This window comes from Leguminivora glycinivorella, chromosome 15, assembly GCF_023078275.1.
Source record: "Leguminivora glycinivorella isolate SPB_JAAS2020 chromosome 15, LegGlyc_1.1, whole genome shotgun sequence".
NCBI lineage: Eukaryota > Metazoa > Arthropoda > Insecta > Lepidoptera > Tortricidae > Leguminivora > Leguminivora glycinivorella.
The window spans coordinates 19471999-19477473 of NC_062985.1; positions in this window are offsets into that span (position 1 = coordinate 19471999).

The following is a 5475-nucleotide window of genomic DNA, read 5'->3' on the forward strand; positions in this document are numbered from 1 at the left end:
GGACGCATTTAAGCCTCCGCCACACGGGCGCGTTTCGAGAGCGTTGCGTCAGCTTAGCGGCACGCGAGCTGAACGCGCGCTGTTTCTGCGCGTTGGCAGAGCGCTCCGCCGGCGTCGCGCCGGCGCATCGCGAGCGGTCCGCCCTCGGAACGCTTGTGCAGTCACACATAACACAGCGCGCGTTGCGATCGGACGGATTTACGGCATCATGAATTCGAACGTAGAAAGATAAATGCGAAAGTAACTCTGTCTGTGTGTCTGTCTGTCTGTCTGTTACACTTTCCCGCTTAAACCACGCAACCGATTTTGATGAAATTTGGAACAGACAATCTTTAGACCCTGAGACAGAACATAGGCTAATTTTTATTTCGAAAAAAAGGGATGAAGGGGTTGAAAAAGAGAGATAGGGATAGCGATAGGGATAGCGATAGGGATAGCGATAGGGATAGCGATAGCGATAGCGACAGCGATAGCGACAGCGACAGCGACAGCATAGCGATTGCGATAGCGATTGCAATAGCGATAGCGATTGCAATAGCGATTGCGATAGCGATTGCGATAGGGATACGGATACTATCGCTATCGCTATCGCTATCCCTATCCCTATCGCTATCCCTATCGCTCAGATCATGAGCGGATTGCGCGCGCATCGCGCGCTTCCCGCCAGCGTCCGGCGGGCGACACGCCGGCGTGTCGCTCCGCTGACGCGACGCCGACGCTCTCGAAACGCGCCCGTGTGGCGGAGGCTTTAGTTTCAAAATTTGAATTTCACATCATTTTCCACTGATAATGTGGACGTGTCTAAGTACAATTTAGTATAAAATCTCGAACAGAAATCGAAGCCCACTCTCACGACGCCCACGAGTTTCGAGATCTCGCTGAAGGGCGCGAGCAGTGAGCGCCGCGACGCGAGCGCCGTCGAGATCACGATGTGCGACGTGGACGAGCAGGGGAACATTATATGCTCGGAGGTCATCCGGGACGTGCTGCTGAGGGATGTGCAAATAGGATAGATTTAGTTTTAATAGCGCTCTAAAGTAGAAAAAAGGCTAGTGTCTTAATTATACTCTGGTACACATATTTTGTCAGAAGAAAGGCTAGTGTCTTAACTCTTAATTATACTCTGGCAAACATTTTGTCAGTAGAAAAAGTAAAAAAAAAAACGGACGCATTTAAGCCTCCGCCACACGGGCGCGTTTCGAGAGCGTTGCGTCAGCTTAGCGGCACGCGAGCTGAACGCGCGCTGTTTCTGCGCGTTGGCAGAGCGCTCCGCCGGCGTCGCGCCGGCGCATCGCGAGCGGTCCGCCCTCGGAACGCTTGTGCAGTCACACATAACACAGCGCGCGTTGCGATCGGACGGATTTACGGCATCATGAATTCGAACGTAGAAAGATAAATGCGAAAGTAACTCTGTCTGTGTGTCTGTCTGTCTGTCTGTTACACTTTCCCGCTTAAACCACGCAACCGATTTTGATGAAATTTGGAACAGACAATCTTTAGACCCTGAGACAGAACATAGGCTAATTTTTATTTCGAAAAAAGGGATGAAGGGGTTGAAAAAGAGAGATAGGGATAGCGATAGGGATAGCGATAGGGATAGCGATAGGGATAGCGATAGCGATAGCGACAGCGATAGCGACAGCGACAGCGACAGCATAGCGATTGCGATAGCGATTGCAATAGCGATAGCGATTGCAATAGCGATTGCGATAGCGATTGCGATAGGGATACGGATACTATCGCTATCGCTATCGCTATCCCTATCCCTATCGCTATCCCTATCGCTCAGATCATGAGCGGATTGCGCGCGCATCGCGCGCTTCCCGCCAGCGTCCGGCGGGCGACACGCCGGCGTGTCGCTCCGCTGACGCGACGCCGACGCTCTCGAAACGCGCCCGTGTGGCGGAGGCTTTAGTTTCAAAATTTGAATTTCACATCATTTTCCACTGATAATGTGGACGTGTCTAAGTACAATTTAGTATAAAATCTCGAACAGAAATCGAAGCCCACTCTCACGACGCCCACGAGTTTCGAGATCTCGCTGAAGGGCGCGAGCAGTGAGCGCCGCGACGCGAGCGCCGTCGAGATCACGATGTGCGACGTGGACGAGCAGGGGAACATTATATGCTCGGAGGTCATCCGGGACGTGCTGCTGAGGGATGTGCAAATAGGATAGATTTAGTTTTAATAGCGCTCTAAAGTAGAAAAAAGGCTAGTGTCTTAATTATACTCTGGTACACATATTTTGTCAGAAGAAAGGCTAGTGTCTTAACTCTTAATTATACTCTGGCAAACATTTTGTCAGTAGAAAAAGTAAAAAAAAAACGGACGCATTTAAGCCTCCGCCACACGGGCGCGTTTCGAGAGCGTTGCGTCAGCTTAGCGGCACGCGAGCTGAACGCGCGCTGTTTCTGCGCGTTGGCAGAGCGCTCCGCCGGCGTCGCGCCGGCGCATCGCGAGCGGTCCGCCCTCGGAACGCTTGTGCAGTCACACATAACACAGCGCGCGTTGCGATCGGACGGATTTACGGCATCATGAATTCGAACGTAGAAAGATAAATGCGAAAGTAACTCTGTCTGTGTGTCTGTCTGTCTGTCTGTTACACTTTCCCGCTTAAACCACGCAACCGATTTTGATGAAATTTGGAACAGACAATCTTTAGACCCTGAGACAGAACATAGGCTAATTTTTATTTCGAAAAAAAGGGATGAAGGGGTTGAAAAAGAGAGATAGGGATAGCGATAGGGATAGCGATAGGGATAGCGATAGGGATAGCGATAGCGATAGCGACAGCGATAGCGACAGCGACAGCGACAGCATAGCGATTGCGATAGCGATTGCAATAGCGATAGCGATTGCAATAGCGATTGCGATAGCGATTGCGATAGGGATACGGATACTATCGCTATCGCTATCGCTATCCCTATCCCTATCGCTATCCCTATCGCTCAGATCATGAGCGGATTGCGCGCGCATCGCGCGCTTCCCGCCAGCGTCCGGCGGGCGACACGCCGGCGTGTCGCTCCGCTGACGCGACGCCGACGCTCTCGAAACGCGCCCGTGTGGCGGAGGCTTTAGTTTCAAAATTTGAATTTCACATCATTTTCCACTGATAATGTGGACGTGTCTAAGTACAATTTAGTATAAAATCTCGAACAGAAATCGAAGCCCACTCTCACGACGCCCACGAGTTTCGAGATCTCGCTGAAGGGCGCGAGCAGTGAGCGCCGCGACGCGAGCGCCGTCGAGATCACGATGTGCGACGTGGACGAGCAGGGGAACATTATATGCTCGGAGGTCATCCGGGACGTGCTGCTGAGGGATGTGCAAATAGGATAGATTTAGTTTTAATAGCGCTCTAAAGTAGAAAAAAGGCTAGTGTCTTAATTATACTCTGGTACACATATTTTGTCAGAAGAAAGGCTAGTGTCTTAACTCTTAATTATACTCTGGCAAACATTTTGTCAGTAGAAAAAGTAAAAAAAAAAACGGACGCATTTAAGCCTCCGCCACACGGGCGCGTTTCGAGAGCGTTGCGTCAGCTTAGCGGCACGCGAGCTGAACGCGCGCTGTTTCTGCGCGTTGGCAGAGCGCTCCGCCGGCGTCGCGCCGGCGCATCGCGAGCGGTCCGCCCTCGGAACGCTTGTGCAGTCACACATAACACAGCGCGCGTTGCGATCGGACGGATTTACGGCATCATGAATTCGAACGTAGAAAGATAAATGCGAAAGTAACTCTGTCTGTGTGTCTGTCTGTCTGTCTGTTACACTTTCCCGCTTAAACCACGCAACCGATTTTGATGAAATTTGGAACAGACAATCTTTAGACCCTGAGACAGAACATAGGCTAATTTTTATTTCGAAAAAAAGGGATGAAGGGGTTGAAAAAGAGAGATAGGGATAGCGATAGGGATAGCGATAGGGATAGCGATAGGGATAGCGATAGCGATAGCGACAGCGATAGCGACAGCGACAGCGACAGCATAGCGATTGCGATAGCGATTGCAATAGCGATAGCGATTGCAATAGCGATTGCGATAGCGATTGCGATAGGGATACGGATACTATCGCTATCGCTATCGCTATCCCTATCCCTATCGCTATCCCTATCGCTCAGATCATGAGCGGATTGCGCGCGCATCGCGCGCTTCCCGCCAGCGTCCGGCGGGCGACACGCCGGCGTGTCGCTCCGCTGACGCGACGCCGACGCTCTCGAAACGCGCCCGTGTGGCGGAGGCTTTAGTTTCAAAATTTGAATTTCACATCATTTTCCACTGATAATGTGGACGTGTCTAAGTACAATTTAGTATAAAATCTCGAACAGAAATCGAAGCCCACTCTCACGACGCCCACGAGTTTCGAGATCTCGCTGAAGGGCGCGAGCAGTGAGCGCCGCGACGCGAGCGCCGTCGAGATCACGATGTGCGACGTGGACGAGCAGGGGAACATTATATGCTCGGAGGTCATCCGGGACGTGCTGCTGAGGGATGTGCAAATAGGATAGATTTAGTTTTAATAGCGTTCTAAAGTAGAAAAAGGCTAGTGTCTTAAATATATTCTGGCAGACAAGTTTTGTCAATAGATAAATGAGCATTTCTTTTTTTTTTTGCCACTTTTATGACGTGTGATATTTAAAAAAAAATGCTATTTCTACTCAGAATTACTAGCTTTTTCAATCCTAGTAGTTAAAAAAATTGTCCCATACGATTTTTTCTTATTTTGTTACCATTTTCCGTAGGATGTTGTATGGGGTAACAAAAGAGGAAAGTAACAAAAATGTATGGAAATTCTGGGACACTTTTTGTCTCCCAGTGAGATTGAAAGTACTCGTGATTCTGAGTACAATTGACCTAAAATTCCCTAAAACAATCAAAAAATTTTTATTGGCAAAAAAAAAAAGAAATGCTCAAATAAAGTTACAAATATTACAAAATGTGAAAAAAATGCTAGTATCCTAATTATACTCTTGCACACACGTTTTGTCAGTAAAAACGTTCAGTGTCTTAATTATACTCTGTCATGCAAATTTTGCCAGAAAGAAGGCTAGTGTCTCAATTATACTATAGCATACATATTTTGTCAGAAAAAATGATAGTCTAAGACCAAATTAAATTATTTCATAGGAAATATTTTAATTTGTGTTTTTTTAGTAGACATACTACTATTATTTTAACTATAAACTGAAATAAACGGAGTACGCTGGTTCGAATCCAGCATCGGACACTTGGAGGCCTTGGTAATTTTTTCTTTGTATATGAAGTTTATTTCAGTTTATAGTTAAAATAATAGTAGTATGTCTACTAAAAAACACAAATTAAAATATTTCCTATGAAATAATTTAATTTGGTCTTAGAGTGAAGATGGTGGCGCCATCTCTCTTCGCTAGCTCGTAATCACATTGGTTTGATTTAAATCCTAATTCTGTTAGCATTCATATTTCTATGTGTAATTTTCACAAAGTAATAAAAAATACAAA